The 17,628-nt window shown below is 45.1% G+C and overlaps 1 non-coding gene across 1 annotated transcript; it reads right to left on the reverse strand.

Moving 5' to 3' along the window:
- Nucleotides 1-17,520: 17,520 nt before the first annotated feature.
- On the reverse strand, nucleotides 17,521-17,628 carry LOC132009376 (U6 spliceosomal RNA). Its single transcript, XR_009401887.1, has one exon. It is a non-coding gene; the product is annotated as a U6 spliceosomal RNA (small nuclear RNA).

Raw genomic sequence — 17,628 nt, forward strand, 5'->3', positions numbered from 1 at the left:
ACCCCACAACGCCCCCATGGGATATATGTGACATTCCTCATACACTTCTGGCTGTCCTAAAGGAAAGGAAAAACAAATCGTTAAACTTACAGAGATCACAATCCTGCAAGATATATATGAATCTCCCTCAGTTTACAAATGTCTTGGCAATCTACAAGAACAAAGCATTTCTATCAATGACCTTGCATCCAGAAGGAAATGTAGATACAATTAAATGTCTTTATAACTAGCAACCAGTTGACAGATATTTGAAGCGGGCAGGGTATTATGTTCTTCTAGGAAGCTCCCAACTATCTTCATGTTAATGCCTTACCAGAAGGAAAACAACCTTAACTTGACAATGGCAAGGCCTCAGGTATCCTGGGAGTCTTCTTTAACATATGAAAATCCTTTTGAAAACCTCTGTTTTCCTTACCTCCCAACCCCAATATAATCAGCCACCCCTCACCACTCCAGGGCTGCAGCTCTTTCTGCCCAGAGGTCCTGTCCCTGTGCTTTAATAAACCTTTGTTTTGCAGAAAGACTCAAGAATTCTTTCTTAGTCATTGGCTTCCGACTCCACCCCACCAGACCTCACCTATATTCCAAAACCACATCATCTCCTCTGTGAAGTTCCCCTGAATGTGGTTCCCCCACCTTCCAGGTAGAGTTAACCACTCCTTCCTCTTGTTCCCCAAAATTAGATTTGTCTCTTGGGAGGTGTTGAGTCAAAAGACACAACCAAGCCAAAGAATGGGAAAAGGAAGGGTTTTACTGGCAGCAAGTAAAGGAGAACACCAGGGATCTTTCCAAACGTGGTGTCTCCCCAATAGCAAAATCAGGGAGGTTTTAAGCTAAGGGTAAAAAATATAATCATGAAGGAGCTTGTACAATGGGGAGTGCAGCCTGGAACTGGAGCAAGGTTCCTCTTCAGACGACTCAGTCCAGATCACAGTCACCAGGGCTGGCAGGAGTCAACACCAATTTGAGTGAGGAACAGGTAGGGCTAGGTAGGGCTAGGTAGGGAGAGATAGGTCAGAGGCCATGGGATCAGGTCAACAAAATTAAAAATTAAAATAGAGATAGAAGGAAACCAGAGATAAGGGGAAAAACCAGAACATCCAGTCCTATGAGTCAGAGGTGGGGTCTTGTTATAATAGCTACTTATAACCAACCAAGATTACTGGATCCTAAAAAGGAAGTAAGCCATTGAAGGTGTTATCACTAGTCCTTACTCAATGGTGTTATCAATAGAGATGTTAAAAGGATTTAAGTTCCCGAGTTAGCTTTCTCTAAAAGACCATCCCTAAAAGCCCTCAGTGGCAACCCGATTCGGACCCCACTCACTACTGAGAGCTTTTCCTGCGTCCTTCCTTAATAAACTTCTATTGCTTTACTCACTCTCCTTTGTCCAGGAGATTCATTCTTGAACTCCATGATATAAGAACCTCAGCTCTCAAATTCTCTGGCTCCTGTGGGCCTGGTATCTGAGTGCTCAAAGGAGTTTCAATCCTGTAGAGATAACTCAAGAGCGTGCATCAGGTCAGTCTTCACTCTTGAATATGATTAAGTTCTCTCCTGGCCTGATAGTGGCTGCTTGTTCTTCCATTCTTTCCCAAGATGGCAGGGGTCCAAAAGGACCTTTCTTATGTTGAGAAAGCTATGTCTGTCTTTGTTTTTCAGGGGACCGCTAACTCTTTCTGCTTGCAAGAGCCTCCCTTGAGATATTTCATTCCTCATTCTTGAGGGGTCACAGGCGGAGGTCAGTCTTCTGTAACTGCTTCCTGCTGAGTTTCGGTGTTGTGGTCTCCCTGGTTAAAGAAGTGAAATTCTTCTCCTGCTGCTCAAGCTAGATAAGCTTATATTATCCCCTGGAGTGTTCCTTAAAGGTTCTTCAAAGAACAATCTGAAGTTGAATTTGTTACAATCAGGAAGTGACAAAGTTTACTAGGAGTCTAGAGATGTAGGAGTCGAATAGGAAGAGTCCATCATTTCTAGTACTTCAGGGCACATTACATTTGATGACTCAGGAATTTAACTCTCCCTGAGTAACTCGATTTTCTGAAGAGGAGCCTGAGATCTGACACCAGTTCATAGCTGTAGTCTGTTTCATCCCCTTCTTTGTTGCCCAAAAGGGGTTCAGCTGCCTTTCTACTCTGGAATGATGGATCCAAGCTTTTATTCTCTGCAGGTTAAAGGAAGAAGGGGTGGTTAACGACACTAAATAAGGCCCATTCCATAAATGCTGTAGTTGATCTGAGGGTGATGAAGTCCCAGAACCTAAGTCAGGTTCGGTGGGGTGAGGTTCGGAGCTGATGACTAAAGAAAGAATTCTTAAGACATCTTTGGTGCAAAATGATGGTTTATTAAAGCACGGGGACAGGGCCCGTGGGCAGGCAGAGATGCGGCTGCCGCCCCGGGTTGTTAGGAGTGGTTGGTTATATACACAGGAGTTGGGTAGGTGAGGACAAAGGGGTGTTCAGAAGGGCTGTTGGGGCAAAGAATACTATCAGGATATTGAAGGCTTAGTTGCTATCAAGTAAAGACAATTGGGAGTCTGGTGGAATGTTACATTCCTGCTATCAAGCATCCTTGTTAATGAGATTTAGGTTTAGAAGAAATTTAACTTTATTTACTTTTCCTTCTACCTCCGCCTCCTTCCGTTTTTCATGGAGGGGAGGGTGACATTAGGGCTTGAGGAACTGAGTTCTGTGTCTTTGGAAATTGGGCTATTGATAAGGTAACTTCTTTGTTGTAATCTCAAGGACCTTTTCAAACCAAGGGAGACTCCTGTTTTGCAGGATTGCGATCTCAGCAAGTTAACTATTTATCATTTTATGGCAGTCAAGGGTGCCTGAGGAATGCTACACATATGGAGGGGAGCGGATGAAGGGGGGGTGTGCAAGGCGCCAGCTCTTGCTTTGTCCTCAGCCAGCCTCCTGCTCCCTCATCAAGGGGGTACCTGTTTACCATGTCTTCAGATACACCCAGTCTCCTGGTTGATAGAGATGACTTTTTATTTTGTGGGGGCTGGAAAGCTTAGGCTGGCATGGTGGCTCAGTCCAGTAACAGCTTTCCCTATCTGTAGCATGTGTTTAATAGTGTTTTCTGTTTCCATGTCTATTTCAGGCCACACCCATGGCCCCACCCATGGGCATGACATAGGCATGGAAATAGACCACCATGCTTCCTAGGAAAAGATTCCCAGACATACATCATTTCAAAAGGACTGAGTTTTAACTTTCCTTTGGGGGCTACCCTCATGTGGGTTAAAGCTATGTGGCAGATTCAAAGCTTGATATGACTTGATAAGCAGGTCTGGGGTGTCTAGTGTCAGGGTTTGAAATTGGCCTAGTTTGTCATCTGATAGCTAATTATGACCTTTGGCATTCAGAATTTGTCTTACTTGATGGGGAACCCATAGAGTTAAAGACTGCCCCCTAGTAAGTGTTTCTGCCCCTTATATCAGTAAGCAAGGAGCTGCCACTGCCCTGCAGGCTTGATGGCCCTCTAACTGTTTTGAAAAGTCCGTTATGACTCTTCTCATATGTCCCCACATTTGGGTGAGGACTCCCAAGGCTAGTCCCTGCCTCTCATGGATGGACCGATGGTTCAAAAGGACTGAGGTCAGAGGTCAGGAGGGCCTGAAGCATCAGAGCTAAGTAGTAGTTCTTTTAGTTTTTAAAAGTCTTGATCAGGGATGTTGGGTGGCTCAGTCAGTTAAGCGTATGCCTTTGGCTCAGGTCACGATCCCAGGGTCCTGGGACTGAGTCCCACATTGGGTTCCTTACTTGGCAGGGAGCCTGCTTCTCCCTCTGCCTGGTGCTCCCCTGCTTGTGCACTCTCTCTCTCTCTCTCTGACATATAAATAAACAAAATCTTTAAAAATAAATAAAATAAAGGTCTTGATCATTTTGGCCGTCCCATTCAAAAGGGTCAGTTTCCAGTGTCTGCAATTATTCATGAAGGGGCTTTGCAATCAGAGCAAAGTTGGGAATCTTTATCTACCAAAATCCCACCATTCCCAAAAAACCCCTCACTGCTCTTGAGTGCTGCTATATGGTTTGCATTCTGCCCTCTGGGAGTCTCCTCTGTCCTTCAGAGATCAAGCATCCTAAGTATCTGACCCCTGTCTTAGATATCTGGGCCTTTGTGTTGGACTGGGTATAAGAATGTCATTAACATATTGGGGGACTGTTCCCCCTTTCTAGGTGTAGTCTTGTCAAATCTTGACTCAAAACCTCTCCAAACCCCATTCAAAAGTAAATGGTTCTTTTGAGGCCTCATCTGGGGGTATAGAGAAAAAAGCATCTTTAAGGTCTAGGATGATATAAAACCTGTTATCTCTCAGGAGGTGAGTGAGCAGAGTATAGGGGTTCAGGACAAAGAAGGAATATCCTGTGTAGCCTCATTATTACCCTAAGACTTTGGACAAATCAGTATTCTTCTGTTCCTTTTTTTTTTTTTTTTTTTAAATAGGTAATTTTGGGGTGTTATAGGGAGATTGGCATCTTATCAAGCCTTGGCTTAGCAATCTATTACAAGTTTTATTTCTTTCTTGCCTTCAGTCTAAGGAGATATTGTTTAACTTTTGGCCAGCAATCCACTGAATTTCTTAAAACCTTTATAGGTTGGGCATTCACAGCTCAGCATATCTTCCCTCATGCCTAAACTGGTCAAGTCTGTGGGCAGGACCAGGTTCCAGCATGGAAGGATTCTGAGTGGGGAGTGCCAGAGGTGTAGCCCTCTGTGTTTTGGTACATTTATCGCAGCTCTGCCTTGATTTAGATGTATAGTGTCTCCCAACTTGACCAGCACATTTTTCCCTAACAGAGAGATCAGGCATTTTGGACTATACAAGGAGTGTTTTAAAGTTTTTTGAACCTATTTCCACAGATCAGAGGCTCAAAAATTTTCTTGTATTTCCTTTTCCTGACACCGCCTCGATGTTGCATTGTCTCTTGCAGAGGGGGCCCTTTTGGGTAGTCAACACTGAGAATGTAGCCCTGGTATCCAGCAAAAATTCAATCGGCTCTCCCACTCTATCTAAGGTGACCCAGGGCTCCTTGGGGCCATAGGGTTGAGGAGCCAACTGGGAAGTTCCCAGGCCGTGTCAATATTCTTCTCCAGTCACCAGGAATTGAAAGAAAGAGGGTTTAGCTTGGGTCTTTCCCATCTGGGGACAGTCAGGATATCTCCTCTCCCAATATCCCTCCCTTTTACAGTATGCACATCCGTTGGGTCCCAGCTTTGCGGGTGGCTTCTGTATCCCACGTTGTGGGTAGAGGATACTCACTCATGGTGTCTTCTTTTCTTTTCCTGGGTCACCTGAGGTGATCTGCAGTGCCACTGCCCACACGGCAGCTTATTTCTTCATCTTCCTGTCTTCTTTTTATTCCTCTGCCACATTTCTGTTTTTGAAGACCCAGAAGGCCACCTCAACCAGTTGGGAGGGAGCCGGTGTTAGCTCCTACTGCAGTTGTTTGAAGTTTGCGGTAATGTCTGGAGCGCCCTGAGACAAGAGATAGTGTTTGCTTGTTTGTTTTAAGATTTTATTTATTTATTTGACAAAGAGAGACACACAGCAAGAGAGGGAACACAAGCAGGGGGAGTGGAAGAGGGAGAGGGAAAAGCAGGCTTCCCGCCCAGCGGAGAGCCCGATGTGGGGCTCGATCCCAGGACCCTGGGATCACGACCTGAGCAGAAGGCAGACGCTCAACAACTGAGCCACCCAGGCACCCCATTTCCTGCGTCCTTCAAGTCCAGGGTGGTCTATTGCCTAAAGCATTCACTAACTTTTTCCAAAAAGGCAGAGGGATTTTCATCCTTTCTTTGTTGGATATTTCTTACCGTGCCTCAGTTAACTGGTCGAGCCACTGCAGCTTTCATACCTTTGAGGAGCAGGTACTTGTAATGTTCTAGCTTTTCCCCACCCCTCCCCACCCCACCCTCCCAGGCATCTGGGTCCCAGAGAGGGTCAGTGGTTGGCGCCGACTGCTCAGCAGATCTCCAAATCACACCGTCTGGCTGGGTGGCATGCTGCTTGTTTGCTTCCGCCTTAGCTTTGAGCAAGGAAACTTGCCTTCTCTTCCCCTGTAAGGAGGGTAGTTAATAGGCTTTGAATATCTCTCGCTAAATCGGGTTACGGTCCATAAACATAGTGTTCATCAGGTTAACAAACCCCTGCAGGTTGGCCCCGAGTCCTTGAATATTTTGCTTCCAATTGTACAGGGTACGAGGTAGAGAAGGGTAGGTACACGCATAATGATCAAATTTCCTTCTGGGACCTGCCTCAGAGGGCAGACATTCTGAGTCTGATAAGAATGTCCACTCCTAGTACCGGTGGGGCTGAGCACTGTGAGCTCATCATTAGGTTCTCCTTTTCCTGAGTAAGGTGGAGGTGCTTTAGATGAACCAAGAGTAAACAGGGAGTGGATCTAGCAGTGACTTGGAATCTGGAGGACTTGCAGGTGGGGCCGAGGACTGGGGCCCTGTTCTAAATCCCCCACAAAGGGAGCACTAATGGATCTTTAGTTAGTTAGATCTTATTCCCAAACAGGGAGCATGATCTTATTCCCTGAGTGTGGTAGTTGAATATATTTAAGCGCATATTTCTTCTGCAATTCCTTACTTTGGCAAAGGGCCATAAAGCATTGTACATAAGGGATCTCATCCCATTTTTCTTCCTTCCTACAAAGTAGGTTTAATTGGAGTATGCTACTATAATTTAACAAGACATTTTCTGGCCTTCCAGCAGGTATTGTGGCCAAGCAGTATTACAGAAGAAAACAAGTTGTTTCTTCATCACTGGGGTATCTCCAAAAAGCTTCTAATGACGGAGGAAGCACCTTAGTGGAATATGAAGGGGATTGACAACCAAATTCCCAAATCCTTAGATCTCTGTTAAAGATTTGTCTCTTACTACCAAGACGTTTGCAGTAGGGGTTTGTAGAGACACGGGTTTGGCTATTCTTAGCGCACCGAAAATTTGCTTCTCTAGAGAGTTGGTAAGTAAGCTCTTCCAACTGATAATTTCAAAGTGTGCATTCAGGTTGCTCAAGAATACAGAGCCAGCACCTCTCTACAATTTCCAGACAGATAATCTCCAGAACCCAAGATTTATCTCACTGCGAGCTTTAAGGATCGGGCATCCCTGATCAGTTTCCCGGACTTGGAAAGACTAGGATGTCTTACCATCCCTCAGGTTCTCCAAATGTACCAAACCAGAGAGCTGTGCAGAACCCAAGCCCTTCCTTTACCCACTAGAGATAGGGGCAGAGCCCTAAAGTCAATTTGTGGGGTAATTGCCACTCACGTTTCTGAAGGAACCCTCTAATTAAAATGTCTGGAGCTGCCGCTAAGACCGTTCAGTGAGTCTAGGTGCACAGATCTGATAAATCAGGCTCCAAGAGGGATTCTCTTACGACCTTCCCTGAAGGTTCCCTAACAACACAGATGTGTTTGGACAGTTGAACTCCCACTACCACTGCCCACTGTGTCGCTTGTGGAAGCTGGAGAAACTCAAAGGGGTTAGGCAAGAGGTCCCATCTGGGTTGCTAGATTTGTTACCCGAAACCGGGTTTGCCTCTTGGTAGGTGTTGAGCCAAAAGAAACAACCATGCTAAAGAATGGGAAAAGGATTTACTTGTAACAAGAAAAGAAGAACATGAGGAATCTTTTCCAAAGCAGTGTCTCCCCAACAACAAAATCGGGAAAGTTTTAAGCTAAGGGTTCATGCATATTCATGAAGGAGCTTGTGAAATGGGGAATAAAGAATGGAATTGGGGCAATTCTTCTTAAGGTGACATAGTCCAGATCAAAGTCACCGGGGCTGGCAAGGGTTAGCATCATCAATTCTCTGGCTCTTGTGGGCCTGGTAACTGAGTGCTCAAAGGGGTTTCACTCCTGCAGAGATCATTCAAGAGTGTGCATCAGGTCAGTCTTCACTCTTGAATATGATTAGATTCTCTCCTGGTCTGATAGTGGCTGCTTGTCCTTCCATTCTTTTTTTTTTTAATGGACTTAAAAAATATATATTTTATTTATTTACTTATTTATTTGACAGAGATCACAAGTAGGCAGAGGGGCAGGGAGAGAGAGAGGAGGAAGCAGGCTCCCCGCGGAGCAGAGAGCCTGATGTGGGGCTCGATCCCAGGACCCCGGGATCATGACCTGAGCCGAGAGGCTTTAACCTACTGAGCCACCCAGGCGCCCCATTGTTCTTCCATTCTTTCCCAAGATAGCTAGGGGCCCAAAATGACTTTCTTTTTTCAAAAATTTTTGAAAAGATTTTATTTATTTATTTGACAAAGAGAGAGAGATCACAAGTAGACAGAGAGGCAGGCAGAAGCAGGTCCCCCGCTGAGCAGAGAGCCCAATGTGGGGTTCAATCCCAGGACCCTGTGATCATGACCTGAGCCGAAGGCAGAGGCTTAACCCACTGAGCCACCCAGGTGCCCCCCCAAAATGACTTTTCTTATGTCAAGAAAGCTATATCTGTTTTCGTTTTTGGGGGGCCCCTAACTTTCTGCTTATATCCTGTCCCCACATTATTGTGTTCATACCTCCATTATGGACCAATAGTACCATACAGTATTTTTAGCACTCAATTTACACACATCTCCCTTATCACACTGGAAGATGAAGACCCATTCTTTGACATTTTTGTGTTCTCAGTGCCTCTGCCCAGTGAGTGGCACTCAGCAGATGCTCTGCCAATATTTGAGTGACAGAATGAGTGAGTGAGTGAATGAATGAATGACTGGATAAAGACTGAATACTTGAAAGGGTACTTGCAGACTTAACATGAGCAAAGACTTCTTGTCAACAGAGTGTAGCCAGGGAACAATGGCAAGAATGACCTGCATGGAGCATATATGGGAAGAGCCCAAAGAAAAGGGGCTAATAGAGTTAGACCAGGTATGGAGGGCCTTGAGTGGCAAGAAACACTTGTCTGTTTATTCATTTCATTTGACAAAAATGTGCTGTAAACTCTTTTGGGGAGTATGGGTCATGAAAAGCTACAGTCTTTAGACTAAGGGATGACACACTTGAGCGGGGAAAGGCAGACAAGGCAAGAGTGGTCAGAGAGTGATAACGAAGGAGTCTAGGAATTCAGGGATAAGTACATCACTTCTGTTTGTGCCGATGGAAAGCATCTGAGCTGGCCTTCAGGGTACGAGGGCCAGCAGAAGGCAGGACATCAGCAAGCAAAGATGGGACTATACAGGTGTGGGGGGGAGCTAAAAACAGCCCCCTAGGGTTGAAGCAAATTAGGAGACGGGCATAAGGTGGAAGATGAAGAGCAGAGGTTGGGTGAGGGTGTGTAGGGCATTGGTTAGGGTAAGGCCCTTACAGCCGAGCCAGAGGAGCTGGGGAATGTGTGGGGACTTGCTGCATGTTAGGGTAGGGCTAATTACCATGAGTGTCGAGAGCCGTCAGCCCAGCCCTGGATAAAAAACTGAGGCAAATCTTTCTGTCAGGCTTACTTGAGGTTTTGAAATTTTTTTCTCTATAATTAAGTGTCAAATGCTGAGATCATTTCTGAGGTTTACACATGGTGTATGGTATGTGCTGGAAGGCTGGTTTGTACAAGCAAGCCCTTGATGCCCCCATTAACCACTATCTTGAGAATATAGATATCCTGTCCTTCCTCTGTATTCACATCAAGCAGGGTAGGTAGAAAACACATATTATTCAACATTGGAGGTCAGGGGCTCCAAGGGTGGCCAAGCCAGAGCATCTCCTTGGTAACGAAGAATGTCAGGCCCCGACTTCTTTGGAACGCTGGCCATTCAAGGAGGCAAAAGGCTCCAGAGAGTTGCTAGGCTAGTTACACTGTGAGAGCTGGCTGCGTATACATGCATACGTGTATACACTGTGAGAGCTGGCTGCGTATACATGCATACGTGTATACACTGTGAGAGCTGGCTGCGTATACATCCCAGCTGCGGATGCTTTGTCTGGTCTGCCACTCCTGGACTCCCTGGATATAAGTGCCCCAATGCTAAGTATGTCTCCCTTGCTGTCACTGGGTCATTTGTTGGGTCTCCATTTCTTTGGTCCCGTCAGCCACCGTTGGCTTCAAATCTGCCAGGGTGCAGCTCCACAATTGGTGAGCCAGCCAGGAGGCCAGAGAAACTTACAAGCACAGAGATGTCAGAAAGGGAAAAAGTGAAATTTGCAGGGGGACATCCTGAGTTGACCACCAACCTTTGTGTGGGGAGGGATGGCTCACACAAGCCATCTTAAGAAAGAAGCATCTGAGGGATGCCTGCGTGGCTCTGTCAGCTGAGCATCCAACTCTTGGTTTCAGCTTAGATCATTAACTCAGGATCATGAGATTGAGCTCCCACATGGCTTTCCGCTCAGCCTGCAGTGTCTGCTTAAGGTTCTCTGCTTCTCCCTCTCCCTCTGCACCTCCTCCTGTTCTCTCTCTCACACAAGTAAATAAATAAGATCTAAAAGGAGGAGGAGGAAGAGAAAAAAAAAAAGAGGAGGAGGAGGAGGAAGAGGGGGAGAGGGGGAGGAAGAAGAGGAAGAAGAAGAAGGGAGAAAGGCTTCTGAGGGGAAAATTCCGACTTGGTCATTGATTCCCTGTGGGGAGGGATGGCCTGTATATCAGATACTTGTGGATCACTGCATAAGCATGGGATGCCCAGAAAACACTAGCCAATCTAATGCACTCATTGGAGGAACTGTGCTCTGTGGCAAGGAAGGGAAGCACATGGTAGCCACGGTGGGCTGGCCTCTACCATGGGTAGTTTGGCCACCAAGGCTTGTGTTTAGAAGTTGAAGGATGAGCTAAGATTAGAAATGGACATGAAGAGATCCACTGGCCTAATGACTTTGGGGCTGGTAGGCTAGATAGGAGAACAAGATAAATTCAAGGATTTAGCTTGCTGTGTTGCAAAGCTAGGAGGGTATAAGATGCCCAGATTAAGATTCCAGGACTTGTAACAAAGCCTGATTAGGACACTATGAGGTTGAAGATCTAAAAAGTGATAAAAAATATTATGGTGATTGATGAGAAAACAGACAAAATGTCCCATGTTTTCTAACCCCAAATAAAAAGAACAATTTTAAATGCAATTTCTCCCAAAACTCCTATGAGAAAACTTGAATTCTTTCTCGTCCCTTGAGGTTGTGAATCTTACCATGTCTTTTAGATATAAGTATTCCAGGAGGGAATATTTAGATATAAATAGTCCAGGAAGGGCGCCTGGGAGATTCAGTGGGCTCAGGTCATGATCCCAGGGTCTTGGGATCGAGCCCTGCATCAGGCTCTCTGCTCAGCAGGGAGCCTGCTTCTTCCTCTTTCTCTGCCTGCCTCTCTGCCTACTTGTGATCTGTCTGTCAAATAAATAAATAAAATCTTTAAATAAATAAATAAATAAATATTCCAGGAAATAACCAAAACAGTTCCCATAGAGATTGAAGGGGAAAAAAAGGAGAGAGGAAGGCTCTTTGTAATACAGACTCCTAAAAATGATAAGGAAAACAGTGTAGGGAAAGTATGAGATGTGTAAAAAAAGATATGAAGAATGAGAAAACATTTTTGTTAAGGAAAAATAGGTAAATTTGTCCCAAAATGAGACTAGTTATTTAGAGAGGGAAAACTTATGATAAAATCTAAATGAAAAAGAAATTTGTAGAAGGTTCATGGAGGGAAATCGTTGGAAAAGAATTTGGAATGAACATATTTTAAAAGTCCATTGGTGTAAAATTAGGATCAGGTTTTTCTCTCTGTTAAAAATAACAAAGTTTTCTTGAGTTGTGGGTCTGTGCTTGATAAGAAATTGTAAACAAAGTTGTTTTTTTTTAATTTTCTCAGAAAAATAAAGTTTGTGTTTTGCCTTTACCAGGTTTATATGAAATGCTTATCAGATCTTTACCCATGACCATTTTAAAGTCTTTTATTATTATTATTTTAAAGATTGTATTTATTTATTTGAGAGAGAGAGACCATGAACAGGGGGAGGTTTAGAGGAAGAGGGAGAAGCAGACTTCCTGCTGATCAGGGACCCCCCCCCCCATGTGGGGCTCAATGAGGGGCTCAATCCCAGGACCATGACCTGAGCTGAAGGCAGACCCTTAACCGGCTGAGCCATCCAGGAGTCCCTTTTATTATTTAGAGTTACGGTTTTATTCTGATGCCTTGGCAAAAAGTGTTCCTACAAAAGTGCTTCATTTCCCAGGAGATTCATGGAAAAGACTTTGACAAGTGCAGTTTTATGATAACTAAGATGAATTTGTATTCATGTAGGAGGGACAATGATAAAACTTTCAAGTGCTCCCCCAAGGCTACCTGCAGAGTCCCACAGGCATGGGATGGTAGCTGGGGACCTCTTCCTGTTCTCCTTCCCCGAATCAATGAGGTGGGCCCATGGCATTGAGGATATAATGTTAACATGGGAAGACTGCCTCTGCTGTGGGGCCTCTTGCAGGCTTTGCCCCAGCATCTACAAGAGAGGATGGACAATGAACCCACAGAAAATTCAGCGTCCTGAATTGAAGCTTACCAGTCACGTACTTGGGTGTTATCTGGTTGGGTAAGACAAGAGTTGTCTTACAACTCTTGTGGTGAGGTGTGGTGGTCACTGATAAAATACAGGTATACCCCTTCTCCACCACCCCAAAGCAGTTCCAAACTTTCCTCAGCCTCTTAGGGTATCAGAATCCTTTTTGCCCGTACCTGGTTTAATTTCTTTGGCCCTTTACAGATTGGTAGAAAAGGGAGCCCATGGAACTGGTCCTCAAAGGTAAGCAAAGATTTGACAAGACAGGAGAGCTGTTAAACAGATCCAAGGCTTAGGCATTCTTGTACAGGGATAAGTATGTGAATTGGAGGCAGCCAATTACCAAGAAGGGTTTTTTTTTTTTTTAAATATTTATTTATTTATTTGACAGAGAGAGACCACAAGTAGGCAGAGAGGCAGGCAGAGAGAGAGAGAGGAGGAAGCAGGCTCCCTGCTGAACAGAGAGCCCGATGCGGGGCTTGATCCCAGGACCCTGAGATCACGACCTGAGCCGAAGGCAGCAGCCTAACCACTGAGCCACCCAGGCGCCCCCCAAGAAGGGTTTGGATGGGGCTGTGGCAATTCCACATTTATAGAAAGGAGCTGAGACAGGACATAGTGTTTTAGAACGATAGTTGTGTGTTACTTACCATTTCTTACAGCAAGTAGAAGACATAACTGAAGAGATCCTGTTAACTGGCCCCACTCACATCCTACAGTGGGATGGCTAAATGATACATCCCAAAAGTCAAAGTCAGACAGCGCCCAGACCCCGCTATAGTGAAATGGCATGCTTATTGCAACAATGTGGGACTTGACAAACAGTCCCCTTAGTGGGGAGCTGCACTCCGTTCTTGGCCCGGTAACTTATGTTATTATGGAAGAACAGCCATTAACTGAGACAACAGAGCCACCCCAGCGGCCATCCTTCATGCAGGAAGGAGATGGACCCATCCCTGAGCATGGTTGGTATGCTGATGGCTCAGCAAGGGTCAAACCCTGCACCTGGACAGCCATTGCCATCCAACCCTTAACTGGAAATATCTAGATAGACTGGCACTGGACATAGAGATCAATGGGCTGACCTTTGAGCAGCATGAATGGTGCTCCTCCATGAGCCTGACCCTCTTGTTATATGGACAGATAGCTGGACAGTCTACAGAGAGTTGACCATGTGGCTTCTCCAGGGGGAGGTCCAGGCCTGGATGGGGGCAGGGCATTTGCTCTGGGGCAATGGCATGTAGAAGGACATACTCCAGCACATACAAGATACGAATATCACTGTTTCACTGTGTAGACAAACACACAGCATGCACCCCGCCTGGTAATCAATAGGCTTATGAGTTGGTCCACCTCTGCCTCCTGGAAGATTTGATGAGAGAAGACATCGCAACCTAGTTACACAAGAAGATGGCACACAGAGGACAGCAGACCTTGTGGGCCATTGCTAATAATGGGCTTACTGTGGCGTTGCAAAGACATTGTAACCATATGCTAACAAGGCTTCAATCTGTGCCCAGGAATAGGCATGATCATTGTTGAGTGACACTGGACAGATAACAAGGGATTGGCACTGTATTCAGAGATGGCAGACTGACTGCATCGGTCCCCTGCTCCTCTCTGATGGCTGCTGTTATACTTTGATTTGTACTGACATACTTACTCAGGACTCCTGCAAGCCAACTCCAGTAAGCGTGTTACACAGAAAGGCCATAATCCTTGGTCTAGAATAGTTGTCTGCTGCCTGTGGGTACCACTACCATTGCCAGGGACCAAAGTTTCCACTTTACAGGACATGAATTCCAAGAGTGGGCCAACACTCAAGACATCCATTGGCATTTCCATCTACTATACAATCCCACTGCACCTGGACTGACAGAACACACGAACAGACTGTTGTAACAATTGGGACAAGAAATCCATTCACAGGCCTTTTAGACAAGCTGCCTGATAATAGGACATTAAATGAACAGGTACATTCCAATCTTTCTAGTGCCTGTATTCTATTCCCTCAAGGACCTGATGGCATCCTTAGAATACAAGTAGACAGCATGCAGGAAGGATGTTTTCTGCTGTAGGTAGAGGCACAAAGTAACCTTTTTTGTCCTGCTACAAGATCCATCTACTAGGGAACATATAATTAGATGGCCCTGGAAATGGCAAAGAAGTCCATGATGGGGTGCCTGGGTGGCTCAGTCATTAAGTGTCTGCCTTTGGCTCAGGTCATGATCCCAGGGTCCTGGGACTGAGGCCCACATTGGGCCCCTGCTCAGTGGGAAGCCTGCTTCTCCCTCTCCCACTCCCCATGCTTGTGCTCCCTCTCTCTTTCTGTCAAATAAATACATAAATAATCTTTAAAAAGAAAAGAAGAGAAAAGAAAAGAAAAGAAAAGAAAAAGAAGTCCATGATGGTTCGGGTTTTTGGCGCTGATGGGGAATAGGGAGAGAACCTAACCATCATCCCATTTCGTCACCCCTCCACCAAAGACAATGAAGGTACATAACTCTAGGCCTCTCATAAAGAAGAGGGCATTATCATATTCACCTATGGAGCATTGCTATATGCCCACTACCCTTTTCAGGTTTACCCCCTGGGGAGGTGAATGATCGGCTTCTACAGACTTAGAGCCAAACCACAGTGGGGTGGTATGATCCCAGAACAACACCACCTCCTACATTCTATTAAACTATCATGACTTTTTTTTTTGTGGTGGCTACTAAACAGCTTACATTTAAAAAAAAAAAAAAGATTTTATTTATTTATTTGACAGAGATCACAAGTAGGCAGAGAGGCAGGCAGAGAGAGAGAAAGGGAAGCAGGCTCCCTGCTGAGCAGAGAGCCCGATGCAGGGCTTGATCCCAGGACCCTGGAATCATGACCTGAGCTGAAGGCAGAGGCTTTAACCCACTGAGCCACCCAGGCGCCCTGCAGCTTACAGTTTTGCTTTTAGATTCTGCATTGGAAACCCTGACTACGGCTTCTATACAGAATAAGACCAACTCTCAGGTATGTAGTCAATTCCCCCATCAGTGACTGTGGGCTTCGTCTGGCAAATCTTAATTGCCAACCTTGGCACGTGGAAAAGCTTCTACACTTGGTATAACACCTTGCTCCAACCTGAACTGACACATGTTCCCCAGGTATCTGGCTCCCCCTTCCAAAAGACACAAAGAGGAAAATTTTCCAGTTGATATGAGAGCAGATAAATAAAACTCTTCCAATAGAATATGCCATTTGGGATGGCCTGGGATGATTAACTGCAACCTAGGTACAAGCTATGGGAGTAGCCTCATCATGCACAGAGCAGCAAAACAGGACCATAAATGTCCCAGGTCATAATGTGGGGTGGATAGACACACCACAAAGCAATCACACTATACTCATTACTGTGGATACCTGGCTAAGGAGTCAAAGGTGCCTTCCCTTCTCCATGGGGATGGCTATGGGCGTGGGGTACCCATGGCTAGCTCTACTTACTCTATAACCAAACTCATACTGCACCCCTACCTATCAAGCTATTTACCTACCTGATTATAGGACAAATCTATCAGTTGGGGTGTGGTTAGGCCCCGCATAGAACCCAAAGAACATCTTGGTGGTTCTATCCCCTCTCCATTTTCTCTTCCTTTGCGGCCACCATGAGTGTAGATGGCAAGGAGAGGCCCTAGCCAAACACAGAGCTGTTACCTTTAACTGCACCTGTAAGGCCATCACCCTCCTTACTGAGGAGAGTTCCCAAATAAGACAGGTAGTTCTGCAAAATAGAGTGGCTCTTGACATGTTAACCGCAGCACAAGGAGGGACATGTACTCTCATCAAGACAGAATGCTGCATGTATGTAGTGGCTATTCCTACAGCATTTCCCAATTGTTTAAATTGTGTAAACACACACATTAAGTGTATTGATTCCCTGGCTACTGACCCTGGTGGTGCTCAGTTAAATCACTTGCCTTCTCTCTGGCAAAATATTTTCTATAGTTTCTTAACCATTGTGTTTTCCCATTATTTAGGTGCCAAGGCTTGTACTGTTGCTGTGGGATTTGGTTGCAATGCACCTTGCCATACTGGCCCCAGGGATATCTAGGAAGAGGGTATGTAGAGTTATCTACATACAGGCCATTCAGGGTATACTAGTATGGAGAGTACAGTATGTGCTGGAAGGCTGGTTTGTATAAGCACAGCCTGAATGCCCCCATTAACCACTATCTTGAGAATATACAGATCCCATCCTTCCTCTATATTCTCATCAAGTAGGATATATAGAAAAAAACAAACAAACGAACATATTGTTTGGTGTTCAAGATCAGGGGCTTCACTGGTGGCCAAACTGTAGGATCTCTTTGGTAATGAAGAATGTCTGGGGATATCTGGGTGGCTCAATTGGTGGAGCATGAGAATCTTGATCTTAGAGTTATGAATTTGAGCTCCATATTAGGAGTAGAGATTACTGAAAAAAAAGTCTGGATGTCAGGCCTTGATTTCCTTGGAACACTGGTCAAGCAAAGAGGGAAAAGGCTCCAGATAGTTGCTAGGCTAGTTGCTACAGGACAAAAGCCTGCTGCATGCAGATCCCAGCAGCAATGCTTTGTATAGTCTGCTGCTTCTGGGCTTCCTGTGTGTAAGCTTCTCCAATAAAGTTATGTCTCACTAGCTACCTCTGGGCCATTTCTTTGGTCTTGCTGGGCCATCATCCATTCTTGGCTTAGAGTCTGCATGGGTGTGGCCACATAGCTTGTATCCCATTCTTCACATGCTACCCTTTCATTGCACCAGATACTGTCATTATCATTGCTTATTGTTCTAAGGTAGACCTCAGCTGAGACAGATAACCACAGACTAGGAACATGGTAGGTTCTTCCTCTCCTAGTTATAATATACTTGATCATGGGGTCCGTGAAGTTGCTAGAAAAGTACTATGGAAATTTTCTGTTTGAGTTAATAATGCCTTAAACTTTTTTTTTTAAATGTTATGTTAGTCACCATGCAGTATATCATTAGTTTTTGATGTAGTATTCCATGATTCAAAAATATGGAATGCTTCATGAATTTGCATGTCATCCTTACGCAGGGGCCATGATAATCTTCTCTGTATCATTCCAATTTTTAGTTTTTGTGCTGCTGAAGTGAGTAT

This window comes from Mustela nigripes, chromosome 1, assembly GCF_022355385.1.
Source record: "Mustela nigripes isolate SB6536 chromosome 1, MUSNIG.SB6536, whole genome shotgun sequence".
Taxonomy (NCBI): Eukaryota; Metazoa; Chordata; class Mammalia; order Carnivora; family Mustelidae; genus Mustela; species Mustela nigripes.